This window comes from Arachis stenosperma, chromosome 10, assembly GCF_014773155.1.
Source record: "Arachis stenosperma cultivar V10309 chromosome 10, arast.V10309.gnm1.PFL2, whole genome shotgun sequence".
NCBI lineage: Eukaryota > Viridiplantae > Streptophyta > Magnoliopsida > Fabales > Fabaceae > Arachis > Arachis stenosperma.
Genome location: NC_080386.1, coordinates 71,539,399 through 71,559,796, shown reverse-complemented (window position 1 = coordinate 71,559,796; position 20,398 = coordinate 71,539,399).

The following is a 20,398-nucleotide window of genomic DNA, read 5'->3' as shown; positions in this document are numbered from 1 at the left end:
GCAAGGAGATGAACATCCTTACACTAGAAGGGTCAACTTTGATCAAAGGTTGGACCAAGTCCTCACTGACATTTGTGAAGAGGGCGCCCAATGGAAGAGAGATTCAAAAGGGAAGCCGGTTCAATTAAGAAGGGGCTAGAGGATGGTTGGAGTTTATCCAACGCTCAATCATTCCCACTAGCAACCGGTCCGAAGTGACTCTAGACCGGGCCATCATGATTCATAGCATCATGATTGGAGAAGAAGTGGAAGTTCATGAGGTTATAGCTCAAGAACTTTATAAGGTGGCGGACAAGTCCTCTACCTTAGCAAGGTTAGCCTTTCCTCATCTCATTTGTCACCTCTGTTATTCAGTTGGAGTTGACATAGAGGGAGACATCCCCATTGATGAGGACAAGCCCATCACTAAGAAAAGGATGGAGCAAACAAGAGACCCTTCTCATCATGAGATCCCTGAGATGCCTCAAGGGATGCACTTTCCTCCACAAGACTATGGGAGCAAATTAACACCTCCCTAGGAGAATTGAGTTCCAACATGGGACAACTAAGGGTGGAGCACCAAGAACATTCCATCCTCCTCATGAAATTAGAGAGATCAAAGAATCATGAGAGAGGAGCAACAAAGACAAGGAAGAGACATTGAGGAGCTCAAGCACTCCATAAGACCTTCAAGAGGAAAACAAGCCGCCATCACTAAGGTGGACCCGTTCTTTAATCTCCTTGTTCTTTATTTTCTTGTTTTTCGAAAATTTATGCTTTATGTTTGTCCATGTTTGTGTCTTATATCATTAGTGTCTTAGTGTCTATGCCTTAAAGTTATGAATGTCCTATGAATCCATCACCTTTCTTAAATAAACATGTTCTTAATTGAAAAAGAGAAGAATTGCATGAATTTGAATTTTATAGCAGATTAATTGTTTTGATGTGGTGGCAACACTTTTGTTTTCTGAATGTATGCTTAAACAGTGCATATGTCTTTTGAATTTGTGGTTCATGAATGTTGGCTCTTGAAAGAATGATGAAAAAGGAGACATGTTACTGAGGATCTGAAAAATCATAAAAATGATTCTTAAAGCAAGAAAAGCAATGAATACAAAAAAAAACGGACTTTAGCAAAGCTGAGTCACAATCTGAAAAGGTTCACCCAATTATGTGTCTGTGGCATGTATGTATCCGGTGGAATACTGGAAGACAGAGTGCTTTGGGCCACAGCCAAGACTCAATAAGTAGCTGTGTTCAAGAATCATCATACTTAACTAGGAGAATCAATGACACTATCTGGATTCTGAGTTCCTAAAGAAGCCAATCATTCTGAATTTCAAAGGATAGAGTGAGATGCCAAAACTGTTCAGAGGCAAAAAGCTAAAAGCCCCTCATCTAATTAATACTGATCTTCAGATGTTTTGGAATTCATTGCATATTCTCTCCTTTTTATCTTATTTGCTTTTCAATTGCTTGGGGACAAGCAACAATTTAAGTTTGGTGTTGTGATGAGCGGATAATTTGTACGCTTTTTGGCATTGTTTTTAGTATATTTTTAGTATGATCTAGTTAGTTTTTAGTATATTTTTATTAGTTTTTAGTTAAAATTCACTTTTCTGGACTTTACTATGAGTTTGTGTGTTTTTTCTGTGATTTCAGTATTTTCTGGCTGAAATTGAGGACCTGAGCAAAAATCTGATCCAGAGACTGAAAAGGACTGCAGATGCTGTTGGATTCTGACCTCCCTGCACTCGAAGTGGATTTTCTGGAGCTACAGAAGCCCAATTGGCGCGCTCTCAACGGCGTTGGAAAGTAGACATCCTGGGCTTTCCAGAAATATATGATATTCCATACTTTGCCCAAGATTTGATGGCCCAAACCGGCGTTCAAAGTCACCTTCAGATTTCCCAGCGTTAAACGCCGGAACTGGCACCAAAATGGGAGTTAAACGCCCAAACTGGCATAAAAGCTGGCGTTTAACTCCAAGAAGAGTCTCTATACGAAAATACTTTATTGCTCAGCCCAAGCACACACCAAGTGGGCCCAGAAGTGGATTTTTATGTCATTTACTCATCTCTGTACACCCTAGGCTACTAGTTTTCTATATATAGGACCTTTTACTATTGTATTTTCATCTTTGGACATCTAGTTCTTAGATCAGATCTTGGTTCTTCTGGTTCCCTCTCTGGGACCGAAGCCAATGATCACTCTTGTTCTTATGTATTTTCAACGGTGGAGTTTCTACACACCATAGATTAAGGTGTGGAGCTCTGTTGTACCTCGAGTATTAATGCAATTACTATTGTTCTTCTATTCAATTTCGCTTGTTCTTTGTCCAAGATATCACTTGTTCTGCAACTTGATGAATGTGATGATCCGTGACACTCATCATCATTCTTACTCATGAACAAAGTGACTGACAACCACTCTTGTTCTACAAGCATACGAGGCTCTAGTGTTTATCTCTTGGATTCCTGATACACGATGCATGGTTGATCGCCTGACAACCGAGTGCTCGCCTGACAAACGAGCCAGCCATTCCGTGAGATCAGAGTCTTTGTGGTATAGGCAAGAACTGATGGCGGCATTCAAGAGAATCCGGAAGGTCTAACCTTGTCTGTGGTATTCTGAGTAGGATTCAATGATTGAATGACTGTGACGTGCTTCAAACTCCTGAAGGCGGGGTGTTAGTGACAGACGCAAAAGAATCACTGGATTCTATTCCGGCCTGATTGAGAACCGACAGATGGATAGCCGTGCCGTGACAGGGTGCGTTGAACATTTCCAATGAGAGGATGGGAGGTAGCCACTGACAACGGTGAAACCCTTGCATAAGCTTGCCATGGAAAGGAGTAAGAAGGATTGGATGAAGACAGTAGGAAAGCAGAGAGACGGAAGGGAAAGTATATTCATACGCTTATCTGAAGCTCTCATCAATGATATACATAAGTATCTCTATCTTTATCTTTATGTTTTATTCATATATCATCTATACCCATTTGAGTCTGCCTGACTAAGATTTACAAGGTGACCATAGCTTGCTTCATACCAACAATCTCCGTGGGATCGACCCTTACTCGCGTAAGGTTTATTACTTGGACGACCCAGTGCACTTGCTGGTTAGTTGTGCAAAGTTGTGTAGTGATCACAATTTCGCGCACTAGTCACGGATCATCACATTCATCAAAGTGTTGTGCAACGTATATCTTGGAATAAGAATAAAAGAGAATTGAATAGAAAGTAATAGTAATTATATTGAAACTTGAGGTACAGCAGAGCTCCACACCCTTAATATATGGTATGCAGAAACTCCACCGTTGAAAATACATAAGTGAAAGGTTCAGGCATGGCCGAATGGCCAGCCCCCTGAATAATCAAAAGACCGAATAATCAAAGACTAAACAGTCAAAAGATTAAACTGTCAAAAGATGTCTAATACAATAGTAAATCATCCTATTTATACTAGACTAGCTACTAGGGTTTACATGAGTAAGTAATTGATGCATAAATCCACTTCCGGGGCCCACTTGGTGTATGCTTGGGCTGAGTTTGATCTATCCACGAGCTGAGGCATTTATTGGAGTTGAACTCCAAGTTATGACGTGTTTTGGGCGTTCAACTCCGGATCATGACGTGTTTCTGGCGTTTAACTCCAGACAGCAGCATGTACTTGGCGTTCAATGCCAAGTTACGTCGTCAATTTCCGAATAAAGTATGGACTATTATATATTGCTGGAAAGCTCTGGATGTCTACTTTCCAACGCCGTTGAGAGCGCGCCATTTGGAGTTCTGTAGCTCCAGAAAATCCATTTCGAGTGTAGGGAGGTCAGATTCCAACAGCATCAGCAGTCCTTTTGTCAGCCTTTTTCAGAGTTTTGCTCAAGTCCCTCAATTTCAGCCAGAAATTACCTGAAATCACAGAAAAACACACAAATCATAGTAAAGTCCAGAAATGTGAATTTAACATAAAAACTAATGAAAACATCCCTAAAAGTAGCTTGAACTTACTAAAAACTACCTAAAAAAATGCCAAAAAGCGTATAAATTATCCGCTCATCACAACACCAAACTTAAATTGTTGCTTGTCCCCAAGCAACTGAAAATCAAATAGGATAAAAAGAAGAGAATATACTATAAATTCCAGAATATCAATGAATATTAATTATAATTAGATGAGCGGGACTTGTAGCTTTTTGCTTCTGAACAGTTTTGGCATCTCACTTTTTCCTTTGAAGTTTAGAATGATTGGCTTCTTTAGGAACTTAGAATTTTGGATAGTGTTATTGACTTTCCTAGTTAAGCATGTTGATTCTTGAACACAGCTACTTATGAGTCTTGGCTGTGGCCCTAAGCATTTTGTTTTCCAGTATTACCACCGGATACATAAATGCCACAGACACATAACTGGGTGAACCTTTTCAGATTGTGACTCAGCTTTGCTAAAGTCCCCAGTTAGAGGTGTCCAGAGCTCTTAAGCACACTCTTTTGCTTTGGATCACGACTTTAACCACTCAGTCTCAAGCTTTTCACTTGGACCTTCATGACACAAGCACATGGTTAGGGACAGCTTGATTTAGCCGCTTAGGCCTGGATTTTATTTCCTTGGGCCCTCCTATCCATTGATGCTCAAAGCCTTGGATCCTTTTTACCCTTGCCTTTTGGTTTTAAGGGCTATTGGCTTTTTCTGCTTGCTTTTTCTTTTTCTTTCTATATTTTTTTTGCCATTTTTTCAAATTTTTTTTTTCGCAAGCTTTTGCTATTCACTGCTTTTTCTTGCTTCAAGAATCAATTTCATGATTTTTCAGATCATCAATAACATTTCTCTTTGTTCATCATTCTTTCAAGAGCCAACAGTTTTAACATTCATAAACAACAAGATCAAAATTATGCACTGTTCAAGCATTCATTCAGAAAACAAAAAGTATTGTCACCACATCAATATAATTAAATTAAATTCAAGGATAAATTCGAAATTCATGTACTTCTTGTTCTTTTGAATTAAAACATTTTTCATTTAAGAGAGGTGAAGGATTAATGGATTTTATTCATAGCCTTAAGACATGGTTACTACATACTAATGATCATGAAGTAAAGACATAAAACATAGATAAACACAACATTAAAAACCGAAAACAGAAAGAAATAAAGAACAAGGAATGAATCCACCTTTAGTGGCGTCTTCTTCTTGAAGGACCAATGATGTTCTTAAGCTCTTTTATGTCCCTTCCTTGCCTTTGTTGCTCCTCCCTCATTGCTCTTTGATCTTCTCTTATTTCATGGAGAATGATGGAGTGCTCATGATGTTCCACCCTTAATTGTTCAACATTGTGGCTCAAATCTTCTAAGGAAGTGTTGAGTTGTTTCCAATAGTTGTTGGGAGGAAAGTGCATCCCTTGAGGCATCTCAGGGATTTCTTGATGATGAGCTTCCTCATGCATCTCTTGAGAACCGTGAAGGGTCTCTCTTGCTTGCTCCATCCTTTTCTTGGTGATGGGCTTGTCCTCTTCAATGGAGATGTCTCCTTCTATGATAACTCCAGCTGAGTAACATAGATGGCAAATAAGGTGAGAAAAAGCTAGCCGTGCCATGGGTGAGGGCTTGTCGGCTATTTTGTAGATTTTATTGGAGATGACCTCATGAACTTCTACTTCCTCTCCAATCATGATGCCATGAATCATGATGGCCCGATCCACAGTAACTTCAGATCGGTTGCTAGTGGGAATGATGGAGCGTTGAATGAACTCCAACCATCCTCTAGCTATAGGCTTGAGATCCAGTCTTCTTAGTTGGACTGGCTTGCCTTTGGAGTCTCTCTTCCATTGAGCTCCTTCCACACATATATCCATAAGGGCGTTCATCTCCTTGCATCATGGGCAAGTGGAATGCCAACCTCACATTTTCTGGACTAAAATCTAAGTATTTCCCCCGAACCATTGTGAGATAATTCTTTGGACTCGGGTTCATACTTTGATCATGGTTTCTAGTGATCCATGCATTGGCATAGAACTCTTGAACCATTAATATTCCGACTTGTTGCATGGGGTTGGTTAGGACTTCCCAACCTCTTCTTCGGATTTCATGTCGGATCTCCGGATACTCATTTTTCTTGAGCTTGAAAGGGACCTCAGGGATCACCTTCTTCTTTGCCACAACATCATAGAAGTGGTCTTGATGGCTCTTGGAGATGAATCTTTCCATCTCCCATGACTCGGAGGTGGAAGCTTTTGTCTTCCCTTTTCCTTTTCTAGAGGATACTCCGGCCTTAGGTGCCATTGATGGTAATGGAAAAACAAAAAGCTTATGCTTTTACCACACCAAACTTAAAATATTGCTCGCCCTCGACCAAGAGAAGAAAGAAGAGAAGAAGAAGAAGAAGAAAATATGGTAGAGGGGGAGAGATGTAGGTTCGGCTAAGTGGAAGAAGAGGGGTTTGTGTTGTGTGAAAATGAAGGAGAATGGAAGGGTATTTATAGGGAGTGGGGGGAGTGTATGTTCGGCCATTTTGGGTGGGAATGGGTGGGAAAATGGTTTTGAATTTTTGAAGGTAGGTGGGGTTTATGGGGAAGAGTGGATGGATGTGAGTGGTGAAGGGGGTAATTGGGAAGAGGAATTGAGGTGATTGGTGAAGAGTGTTGGGAAGTGTGACATGGGGAAGAGTAATCACAAAAACTAGGATTAGGAGGTAAGGTGGGAATATGGTAGGTGGGGATCCTGTGGGGTCCACAGATCCTGAGGTGATCCTGTGGGGTCCACAGGTCCTGAGGTGTCAAGGAATTCCATCCCTGCACCAAATAGGCATGTAAAATGCCTTTGCACACCATTCTGGCGTTTAAACGCCGTGTGGTGCACATTCTGGGCGTTCAACGCCCATGTAAAGCATGTTTCTGGCGTTGAACGCCAGTTTCATGCTTGTTACTGGCGTTCAGCGCCAGCTTTTCTTCTCTGGGCACATTCCTGGCGTTCAGCGCCAGAATGTTGCTTGTTTCTGGCGTTCAGCGCCAGAATGATGCTCTGTTCTGGCGTTGAACACCGGCCAGATGCATCTTACTGGCGTTGAACGCCAGCCTGTGCTTCCTCCAGGGTGCGAATTTTTTTTCTGCTGTTTTTTACTCTGTTTTTAATTTTTATGATTTTCTTCGTGACTCCTCATGATCATGTACCTAATAAAACACAAAATAACAATAATATAGAATAAAATAAAAATTAGATAAATAAAATTGGGTTGCCTCCCAACAAGCGCTTCTTTAATGTCAATAGCTTGACAGTGGCTCTCATGGAGCCACAAGGTGATCAGGTCAATGTTGTATAGTCCCAACACCAAACTTAGAGTTTAGATATGGGGTCTTAACACCAAACTTAGAGTTTGGTTGTGGCCTCCCAGCACCAAACTTAGAGTTTGACTGTGTGGGTTCTTCTTGACTCTGAACTGAGAGAAGCTCTTCATGCTTACTCTCTTTTGTCACAGAGGGATGGCCATGTGCCTTAAACACAAGGTAGTCCCCATTCAATTAAAGGACTAATTCACCTCTGTTGACATCTATCACAGCTCCTGCTGTGGCTAGGAAAGGTCTTCCAAGGATGATGCAATCATCCTCTTCCTTCCTAGTGTCTAAGATTATGAAATCAGCAGGGATGTAAAGGCCTTCAACCTTTACTAACACGTCCTCTACTATTCCATAAGCTTGTCTTAATGACTTGTCTGCCAATTGTAATGAGAACAAGGCAGGTTGTACCTCAATGATCCCCAGCTTCTCCATTACAGAGAGTGGCATAAGATTTATCCCTGACCCCAGATCACACAGAGCTTTTTCAAAGGTTATGGTGCCTATGGTACAAGGTATTAAGAACTTGCCAGGATCTTGTTTCTTTTGAGGTAAAATTTGCTGAATCCATGTATCCAGTTCACTAATGAGCAAGGGAGGTTCACTTTCCCAAGTCTCATTACCAAACAACTTGGCATTCAGCTTCATGATAGCTCCTAAGTATTGAGCAACTTGCTCTCCAGTCACATCTTCATCCTCTTCAGAGGAAGAATAGTCTTCAGAGCTCATGAATGGCAGAAGAAGATTTAATGGAATCTCTATGGTCTCTATGTGAGCCTCAGATTCCTTTGGATCCTTAATAGGAAACTCCTTCTTGCTTGAGGGACGTCCCAGGAGGTCTTCCTCACTAGGATTTTCGTCCTCCTCCTCCCTTGTGCATTCGGCCATATTGACTATGTCAATGGCTTTGCAATCTCCTTTTGGATTCTCTTCTGTATTGCTTGGGAGAATACTGGGAGGAGTTTCAATGACTTTCTTACTCAGCTGGCCCACTTGTGCCTCCAGATTTCTAATGGAGGATCTTGTTTCACTCATGAAACTGAAAGTGGCCTTTGACAGATCAGAGACTAGATTGGCTAGATTAGAGGTGTTTTGTTCAGAATTCTCTGTCTGTTGCTGAGAAGATGATGGATATGGCTTGCTATTGCTCAGCCTATTGCGTCCACCATTGTTAAAGCCTTGTTGAGGCTTTTGTTGATCCTTCCATGAGAAATTTGGATGATTTCTCCATGATGAGTTATATGTGTTTCCATAAGGTTCACCCATGTAATTAACCTTTGCCATGGCAGGGTTCTCAGGATCATAAGCTTCTTCAGAAGCTGCCTCTCTAGTACTGTTGGATGCATGTTGCCATCCATTCAGATTTTGAGAGATCATGTTGACCTGTTGAGTCAACACTTTGTTCTGAGCCAATATGGCATTCAGAGCATCAATTTCAAGAACTCCTTTCTTCTGAGGTATCCCATTATTCACGGAATTCCTCTCAGAAGTGTACATGAATTGGTTGTTTGCAACCATGTCAATGAGTTCTTGAGCCTCTTCAGGCGTTTTCTTCAGGTGAATAGATCCACCTGCAGAATGGTCCAATGACATTTTCGAAAATTCAGATAGACCATAATAGAATATATCTAATATGGTCCATTCTGAAAATATGTTAGATGGACATCTTTTGGTCAGCTGCTTGTATCTTTCCCAAGCTTCATAGAGGGATTCACCATCTTTTTGTTTGAAGGTTTGAACATCCACTCTCAGCTTGCTCAGCTTTTGAGGAGGAAAGAATTTATCCAAGAAGGCAGAGACCAGCTTATCCCAGGAGTCCATGCTATCCTTAGGTTGTGAATCCAACCATATTCTAGCTCTGTCTCTCACAGCAAAAGGGAAAAGCATGAGTCTGTAGACTTCAGGATCAACTCCATTCATCTTTACAGTCTCACAGATCTGCAAGAACTCAGTTAAAAACTGATAAGGATCTTCAGATGGAAGTCCATAAAACTTGCAGTTTTGTTGCATCAAGGCAACTAGCTGAGGTTTCAGCTCAAAGTTATTGGCTCTAATGGCAGGAATGGAGATGCTTCTTCCATCAAACTTGGACGTTGGTTTTGTGAAATCACCAAGCATTCTCCTTGCATTATTATTATTTTTGGCTGCCATCTCCTTCTCTTGTTCGAAAATTTCTGAAAGGTTACCTTTAGAATAATGTAATTTAGCTTCTCTTAATTTTCTTTTCAGAGTCCTTTCAGGTTCAGGATCAATTTCAACAAGAGTGCCTTTTTCCCTGTTCCTGCTCATATGAAAGAGAAGAAGACAAGAAAAGAAAGAGGAATCCTTTATGTCACAGTATAGAGATTCCTTTGTGTTAGTAGAAAAAGAGAGGGGGGAAGAGTGTTAGTAATTAAATAATTAAATAGAAGAAGAGAAAAGGAAGAGAATTCGAAAATAATTTTTTAAAAAGGGGTTAGTAACTTTCGAAAATTAGAGATAAGATGTAATTAAAATTAAAACATGAAACAATTAGTTAATTAAAAAGAATTTTTGAAAAAGGGGTGAGATATTTTCGAAAATTAGAGAGGGAAAAGTAGTTAGGTGATTTTGAAAAAGATAAGAAACAAACAAAAAGTCAAATAGTTAGTTGAAAAAGATATTAAAATCAAATTTGAAAAAGATAAGAAGATAAGAAGTTAGATAAGATATTTTGAAATCAAATTTTGAAAAAGATAAAATTTTGAAAAGGATAAGATAAAAAGATAAGATAAAAATTTTAAGAGAAAGATATTTTGAAAAAGATTTAATTTTTAAAATGACTTAACTAACAAGAAACTACAAGATAAGATTCTAGAATTTAAAGATTGAACCTTTCTTAACAAGAAAGTTCAAATTTTTGAATCAATCACATTAATTGTTAGCATATTTTCGAAAATATGGTATAAAAGATAAGAAAAAGATTTTGAAAAAAATAATTTTTAAAATTTTCGAAAATAAGAAAAAAATGGAAAAGATATGATTTTTGAAAAAGATTTTGAAAAGATAAAATTTTTTTAAAATTGAAATTTTGACTTGACTTGTAAGAAACAATTAATTTTAAAAGTTTTTGACCAAGTCAACTCAAATTTTCGAAAATTTGGAGGGAAATAAGGAAAATATATTTTTTTGATTTTTAAATTTTTAATGATGAGAGAGAAAAATATAAAAATGACCCAAAACATGAAAATTTTGGATCAAAACACATGATGCATGCAAGAACACTATGAATGTCAAGATGAACACCAAGAACACTTTGAAGATCATGATGAACATCAAGAACAAATTTTTGAAAAATTTTTGATGCAAAGAAAATATGCAAGACACCAAACTTAGAAATCTTTAATGCATGGACTCTAACAAACGAAAAATGCACATGAAAAACAACAACCAACACAAAACAAGAAAACATCAAGATCAAACAAGAGGACTTATCAAGAACAACTTGAAGATCATGAAGAACACTATGAATGCATGGAATTTTTCGAAAAAATACAAGAACAATTTTTAAAGCATGCAATTGACACCAAACTTAAAAATTGACTCAAGACTCAAACAAGAATCACAAAATATTTTTGGTTTTTATGATTTTCTATTTTTTTTTGTATTTTTATTAATTTTTTTTCGAAAATAAAGTTGAAAAAAAAAACGAAAAAGAAAAGAAAATTTTGAAAAAGATTTTTGAAAAATTTTTGAAAAGAAAATTACCTAATCTGAGCAACAAGATGAACCGTCAGTTGTCCAAACTCGAACAATCCCCGGCAACAGCGCCAAACACATGGTGGACGAAATTGTGATTCCTTTGTTATTGTATTTTGTAAAATTCATTGCTTTTTCAACTATGTCTGGACACAACTCCGTTCAACTTAACCAGCAAGTGTACTGGGTCATCCAAGTAATACCTTACGTGAGTAAGGGTCGATCCCACAGAGATTGTTGGTATGAAGTAAGCTATGGTCACCTTGTAAATCTCAGTTAGGCAGATTAAATGGTTATGGGTTTCGAAAATTAATAATAAATAGAAAATAAAAAGGGATAGAAATACTTATGTAAATCAATAGTGGAAATTTCAGATAGGCGTATGGAGATGCTGTGCTCCTCTTGAATCTCTACTTTCTTATTACATTCATCCAATTCTTCTTACTCCTTTCCATGGCAAGCTGTATGTAGGGCATCACTATCATCAATGGCTACTTTTAATCCTCTCGGAAAAATGGTCCTATGCGCTGTCACTGCACGGCTAATCGTCTGGAGGCATCACCCTTGGTTGATAGCTACATCCCATCCTCTCAGTGAAAATGGTCCAAATGCTCTGTCACAGCACGGCTAATCATCTGTCGGTTCTCAATCAGGTTGGAATAGAATCCATTGATTCTTTTGCATTTGTCATCACGCCCAGCCTTCAGGAGTTTGAAGCTCGTCACAGTCATTCAATCCCAGAATCCTACTCGAAATACCATAGACAAGGTTTAGACTTTCTGGATCCTCATGAATGCCGCCATCTATCTAACTTATACCACGAAGATTCTGTTGGGGAATCTAAGAGATATGCGCCCGGTCTAAGGTAGAACGGAAGTGGTTGTCAGTCACGTACGTTCATAGGTGAGAATGATGATGAGTGTCACGGATCATCACATTCATCAAAGTGTTGTGCAACGTATATCTTGGAATAAGAATAAAAGAGAATTGAATAGAAAGTAATAGTAATTGTATTGAAACTTGAGGTACAGCAGAGCTCCACACCCTTAATCTATGGTATGCAGAAACTCCACCGTTGAAAATACATAAGTGAAAGGTTCAGGCATGGCCGAATGGCCAGCCCCCTGAATGATCAAAAGACCGAATAATCAAAAACTAAACAGTCAAAAGATTAAACTGTCAAAAGATGTCTAATACAATAGTAAATCATCCTATTTATACTAGACTAGCTACTAGGGTTTACATGAGTAAGTAATTGATGCATAAATCCACTTCCGGGGCCCACTTGGTGTATGCTTGGGCTGAGTTTGATCTATCCACGAGCTGAGGCATTTATTGGAGTTGAACTCCAAGTTATGACGTGTTTTGGGCGTTCAACTCCGGATCATGACGTGTTTCTGGCGTTTAACTCCAGACAGCAGCATGTACTTGGCGTTCAATGCCAAGTTACGTCGTCAATTTCCGAATAAAGTATGGACTATTATATATTGCTGGAAAGCTCTAGATGTCTACTTTCCAACGCCGTTGAGAGCGCGCCATTTGGAGTTCTGTAGCTCCAGAAAATCCATTTCGAGTGTAGGGAGGTCAGATTCCAACAGCATCAGCAGTCCTTTTGTCAGCCTTTTTCAGAGTTTTGCTCAAGTCCCTCAATTTCAGCCAGAAATTACCTGAAATCACAGAAAAACACACAAACTCATAGTAAAGTCCAGAAATGTGAATTTAACATAAAAACTAATGAAAACATCCCTAAAAGTAGCTTGAACTTACTAAAAACTACCTAAAAACAATGCCAAAAAGCGTATAAATTATCCGCTCATCAGGCATCACCGTTGTCAATGGCTACATCCCATCCTCTCAGTGAAAAAGGTCCAAGTGCTCTGTCACAGCACGACTAATCATCTGTCGGTTCTCAATCAGGTTGGAATAGAATCCAGTGATTCTTTTGCGTCTGTCACTAACGCCCAGCCTTCAGGAGTTTGAAGCTCGTCACAGTCATTCAATCCCGGAATCCTACTCGGAATACCACTGACAAGGTTAGACTTTCCGGATTTCCATGAATGCCGCCATCAATTCTAGCTTATACCACGAAGATTCTGATCAAGGAATCCAAGAGATATGCGCCCGGTCTAAGGTAGAACGGAAGTGGTTGTCAGTCACGCGCGTTCATAAGTGAGAATGATGATGAGTGTCACAGATCATCACATTCATCAAGTTGAAGTGCAACGAATATCTTATAACAGGAATAAATCGAATTGGATAGAAAATAATAGTAATTGCATTAAAACTTGAGGTACAGCAGAGCTCCACACCCTTAATCTATGGTGTGTAGAAACTCCACCGTTGAAAATACATAAGTGAAAGGTTCAGGCATGGCCAAATGGCCAGTCCCCAAACGTGGTCACAAGACCGAATGATCAAAGACTCTTAATAAACTAGTAAAAAGTTCTATTTATACTAAACTAGCTACTAGGGTTTACAGAAGTAAGTAATTGATGTATAAATCCACTTCCGGGGCCCACTTGGTATATGTTTGGGCTGAGCTTGATCTATCCACGAGCTGAGGCTTCTTTTGGAGTTGAACGCCAAGTTGTAACGTGTTTTGGGCGTTCAACTCCGGTTCGTGACGTGTTTCTGGCGTTTGACTCCAGACAACAACATGGAGCTGGTGTTGAGCGCCAATTTACGTCGTCTAATCACGAATAAAGTATAGACTATTATATATTGCTGGAAAGCTCTGGATGTCTACTTTCCAATGCCATTGAGAGCGCTCTATTTGGAGTTTTGTAGCTCCAGAAAATCCATTTTGAGTGAAGGGAGGTCAGATTCCAACGGCATCAGCAGTCCTTTGTCAGCCTCCTATCAGAGTTTTGTTCAGGTCCCTCAATTTCAGCCAGAAATTACCTGAAATCACAGAAAAACACACAAACTCATAGTAAAGTTTAGAAATGTGAATTTAGCATAAAAACTAATGAAAATATCCCTAAAAGTAACTAGATCATACTAAAAACTACCTAAAAATAATGCCAAAAAGCGTATAAATTATCCGCTCATCACTGCGTCACTTCTACCATCTCTCCGTTCCGTAATCCCTGTTCAAACACACACCAGGTTCCGTTGAACACCGATTTCTCTATCATTCATAGTTAGTTGCATATTTTTCAGATTCTGTTCATCTTAGGATAGTTAGAGATGCATGATCGTAGTGGATTCTAGGTGGTTAGGTAGTTAGGATGTGGTTAGTGGATTTAGGCCTGATAATTGTGCCGTTCTTGTTACTTGTTTTATCTATTCCGCAATTTTGATATGGCTGTGATGTTAACACTGTTCATATGCTATTCTTTCATGTTTCTTGCTACTATTACACTGTTCTTTAATGTTCTTGCTGTTTGTGACTCTTTGCAGCACCTTTTAATCTCATATGAACTATTTTTCTTGCTGTTTATTTCCTGGAAACATCCAATTTTAGCCAAAATGCTGCCCAATTTTCTGCAAATTGTTTTCATGTATTGCGTTTGAAAACTTACTATTTTGCCTTACTTGGCCACCACCAAACCAATTCATGAATGCATGGGCTAGCATTCTTATTCACTTTGGTTCCCTGGTTAATAACCTGCATTATTGATGATTTATTTTAATTCGCAACTCTTGCATCTATCTGAATTGTCATCAATAAACTGAAATCTTTGCTTGAATATGAGTTGATTATTCTTTAAATTTGTGAATCTCTTGTTACCTAGGAAATCCATTATCATGCCACTTACTTTAACCTTCTTTTTACTAACTCACTATTTTCACTTTCTAACTTCCTTTTTACCTATTAACCATTTTAACTTTCTAACTTCTCTTTTTACCTGACTACTTTAACTTTCTAACTCAGGGCATGTTCATTGTTTTTCCTATTTAACTTGAATTCCGCTTATCATATATTTTGGATTGTACTTTTTCTTTTCAGACTTTTTCACTCGCATACAATCCAAAATGCACATATATTTAACTCATATCATGCTTCTCTTACTCTTTTGCCACTCTGTGCTTATATCACTTTCATTCTATTTGCCTACTTATTTTCCTGCTTTTGTTCTTCATTTATATCCTGAAATTTATGCTTTTCAGAATGTCTGACCCTCAAAGCAAAGGAAAAGGCAAAGCAACCACTAGCAAAAGGAAAAGAGGCGAATACTCTATGACCATCCTTGGCATCTTACACGATAATTCTTGGCGAGAGAAGAAATTTATCCCGCAGGAAAAGGCTGATCAGTTAGTACCTGCAGCTGACCCTGTAAAATTTGCAAACAAATACTGTGAGCTGCGGTACCCAGTTTTTGCCACATCCAGAAACCTATACTTGGAAAGGACACTCAAAATTCCAGAAGAACTCAATCAATACACTTCAAACCAAATTAAACAGAGAGGCTGGTTCTTCCTGGAGAGAAACTTGACTGAGATCAACTCATTCTGAGTCCGAGAATTCTACTGTAACTACTTTAAAACATCATTGGATGTAGTACAGCTCAGAGGCAAACAAATTCTGGTTACTGAGGAAGCCATAGAAGATATCCTCCAGCTCCCACCTAAATCAGATCAGCCAGACGGTTACCAGAGGGCTGAAGAGGATATGAGATTCATGAGATTTGATTGGGATGCAGTAAAACGGGCTATAGCTCTTGATTCTACTGTTCCATGGGTCATGGGAAATAGCACAGTGGTACCTAAGGGAATCAGGCTAATATATCTGAATGATGAGGCTCAACTTTGGCAGCAGATTCTGAGTAACTACGTAATGCCAAGCACTCATGAGACAGAGGTGCCAGCTACTATGATTACCCTCATCTGGTGTGTGATGGAGGGTAAGGACCTATATCTGTCCTGCTTCATCCGGCATTACATGGCCAGGGTCCATGTCAGAGGCACCCTCCCATTTCCATTCCTGATTACTGAGTTGGGTCACCGAGTTGAGGTACCTTGGGAAATTGCTGATGAAAAGCCTTCCGCCGCGGACTACAGGAAGATCATCCCTCACAATAGGAAGTTTTAGGCTCTAGGCTACCAGCCTCCTTTTCTCACTGACTCTACTGAGGCAGCTACATCTTCAGCTGCCCCTTCAGCATCCACTGCCCCAGCTCCATCCACTGCACCCCCACCTGCTCCTGAGCCCGTTTATCTTCTGGTGCACCGACTCTTTGACCGCTTAGACCAGATGGAGCGCCGCCACCAACAGCAGTTTGAGAGGTCTGAGCGTCGCAACAGGCGACGTTATGAGAAGTCTGAGCGTCGCCACAAGCGACGCTATGAGCACCTCAAGTTGATGATCCGATCCGGTGGCGACATCCCCTCCGAGCCCGACACACCATCAGAGACATCTGAGGAGAAGGCAAGTGATCATGAGGAGGAGGAACATACTCAGGCTACGCAGGCAGTACCTGAGTAGGCTGTACCACGCTATGAGGAGCCCCATCCGATACAGCCAGCTGACCCAGAGATCCCTCTACAGCCTGAGCCTCCCCTTCAGCAGACAGACCCCCTTCCACTCACGAAGACACCGATAGCCCATCCTTCTGGAGATGACATTTCTTCACACCCAGTTTGAGTGAGCATCGAGGACGATGCTATTATTTAAGTGTGGGGAGGTTGCCATCTCTGGCATATTTTTTTGGTGAACCACTATAAGACTCTTCTATCTTATTTTGTTCATTTTCTGTATTTTATTTTATCTTTTAGTACTTGCACACTTTTCTTTTTCTTTTGCTGTATTTTTATTTTATTTTTGCATTTTGCACTTTGGGCTGTATATATCTTAGATATTTTAGCTTAATTTGCACTTTTAGCTTACTAGTTATATATTAAGTGGATTAATTAGTATAGTTTACCCTTTTAGCATATGATAAGTTGGTTTAATTGAAAATAAAAGAGTAGACTAGAAACTTTAGTGTAACAGAATAAAAACAATCCACACACCTTGTACATATAGCACTAGCAGAAGACCCGCGCAACGCACAGATTGAAAATTCGGTTCCTTCTTTTGGATTTATTTTTTTAATGTTCTTGGATTGTCACTTTTTACGTTAATAAAAAGTACTTTTGTTGTTCAATTCTTAACTAAATATAACAGATTTATTTACTCTATCACTACTCAATACATAAGTATTTTTTCCTAACTCTTCATAATTTGCATAAGTATCGTTGCTTTTCAAAACATTAATTTTGATGAGCACGTCTTAGAATTGGCTATAGAAATCCTGTCTCATAGAACATTGTATCTTGTTCAACTTCATAAATTATGTAACAACAAATATAACTTAAAAATATAAACAACACAATTAAGAAGATAAACATAAATAAGAACCAAAACCAATATAATTTATGTATATAAAAAGAATTCTTTATCGTATTAAAATTTAAGGAAGAGAGCAATTGAAATTGAACCGTATAAGATTTTATAGGGTTTTTCACGTATTACAACAAAAATATATTATTATTCAAATGCATAAAATTAAATCTTCTAACATTGAGATAAATAAGAGTCAAAATTGAGAAAATCAACAGTAATCAAAAGAGTAAAAATTGCTTTAGTTTCATACTTGAACCTAAAAGAAATATCTGGTTTCCTAATAAATTAAAAATGTTATCAGTAAGACATAATAATAGCACAAAAAAATTTCATATTAGTTATTAGTTATGAGCTAAACAAATAATATCAAGTTTAAAAAATTTTCACACATACGCAAGTCACAAATTTATTGACCTAAGATCTCAAATGCAAGTAATTCTCTTAACACAATAAGAACAGAGTTATTATTATAAAATATATAGTTAAACTTACTCTACAGTAAATCAACTAATCATAAGTAAACGTTCGAGTTGAGTCACAAGAGCCTGAAAAATATGGTAAGTGAACGAAGTTATTAACCCACTCAAAGACAACTTATTAACTAATAATTTGGTTATACGTATAATGTTAATACAACTCCTTGTGTTTTAAAATAACAAAATTATATTGTTATGTAAATTCAAATAAATATCTATAAATTGATGCTATTCTAATATATGTTAATAATACATGATGTCCTAAATTTTTTTTCTTGTTAAAAATTTTTATTTATAATTTTGTGCCATTAATATCAAAATTGTGTATTCAGAGAATTGCGTATTTGACTCTCAAATTGACACGAGAGAGAACTAATAAGATCTAAATGTTTTTAAAATTACTTTATCCAATAAAAAACAACAATCAGTCGAATAGAAAATCATGACTGATTTTGTGGTGTACACATATCCTTGTCAACATTTTAAGTATATGCATTAGTAGGAGCACCATCAAAAGAAAATAAACACATACACCAAAAGAGGAAATTGTTAATGATATGATATAACTGAGAAGTGTCTTAAAATTAATCCAAAACAAAAACATATAGAACAGGTAATATTTCAAAAAACTCACAACACAGAAATGATTGGTTTGGTGTCACAATGCCAATGCTAAAATGATCAAAGATTAGTGCGAATTTTCATTTAATTCCTAACAACAGTTCTTTATAACCTCATGGGTAATACTCATGTTAAACTAAGGTAACAATGAGTATTTATAATCCAAAAAATAAAAAATAATTTAACAAAGGAACAGCTGCCAGCCATAACATTTATTGCACTGAGAGTTAATATTTTGAGACCCTTTGAAAATCTGAGTGAACTCTATGTCCACCTAAGACCTCACCAGAGGCTCATGCTGCTACTCGTATAATATCTTCAATAAATGCAAAGTTCTCCAATATATCAACATGAGCACCACTCTGGGTTCCCCTTCCTTCGAGAAGATTAGCCGGAGCAGCGTCTTCAGACTCCCTTATGAACGTTTAGATGCCTGAAGGATTAAAGCGGGTTTTTTCCCGTCAACCTCTTGCACAAATGAAACCAGCGCTTAAAACAGGAACGGTTTCATCTCCATTGGCACTATAAACTCCATCCTTTAAAAAAGGGTCCTCATCTCCACCAATTGCTGATGTGTCAATTTGAAACGGAATGTAGCATTCCGATTAGGAGGTTGACTTATAAACATAGGCTCTTTACGTTGGAATCCCGACCCCATACATAGAGTAAATCTCCATATTTGGTGCATGTGGTAATCTGCAGCAGCAGGACAAAAATATAACACAAACCATAAAGAGAAGTAGTATGAATAAACAACGGATTTTAAAAGACAACAGGATACGACATTATAGAAGATAGCAAAAGCAAGAATCTATCAATACCCCAAACCAAGGTAATGAAATGATTAATTACGTAGTAGCTAAGTGCCAACAATAGTCAGATTCTAGATTGGCAGTCTTCTTGTGTGCAACTTCTACAAAATGTTTAATAAAGTAATTAAGTATAGGATCTCACCTTGTTTCTAAGGGGTTAGACCAATATTTGTAATGCTTATATTTTGGGTCATCCAAATTATCAGCAATCCCACGAGACAGTTTTCTAATAATAATGTTTATTTAACTCATTTTGTGCACTGTAATAAACTTCCTTATTTAACTCATCCCCCTCTCTAAACCCTACCCTAAATCAAGTGTGTATGAGTATTAATAGCTCAATAGTTCAGTGTACATTATAGAAAATTGAGTATTAAAATCAACGGAAAATTACAAAACTCAGATTTAAAACACGCAAACCCCAGTGAAAAATCAGGAGCACAATTGCAAACCTTAATAAAATCACTGCATACTGAAAACGAAGAACCTAACAGAAAATCGAAAAAGAATCTCTCTTCATGAAGATAGAGTTTAGAAAAAGAATCAAAATTATTCAAAGCTACTATGAATTACATATTAGAAAACCAAATCCAATCTGATGCCTACAATTTCTAGGATATTCGGAGAGCATTTGAAGTGTTTTCATATGGATTGTATATAGATCTTATTATGTGTCTCACTTTCATTGTGTTTTTTTCCACATGCTTCTGTTTCAATTGCTGCTAGAACCAAAAAATTAGCCACGTTTTAACTAATAAACCTAAAAGAAGTATGCATCTATGTACAACACAGGTATATTTCTTTAATCTCCAAAGAAAAATTAATCAATTAGGAAGTGAAGTAAATAAAGAGTTATCTTTATCTAACCAAAGTAATTAAGTACCTAAAATTAGCTAATTACTATACAATCAATTAAGACATATATCAATTAAGAAATTTGAATTTTGAAATACATAGAATCTTTACTTTGGGGGTGTGGGAGGGGGCAGGAGGAGGGAGGGGACGAAGTAAGTAACATGAAAATTTGAAAGATAATTAGTGACTTCAGATATCTAGACATCTAGGGAAAGATATTCACAGCCCCCAATAAGTAATCCTCTCTATAGATACTAAACTAAGAACAATAGATATAAATCTATA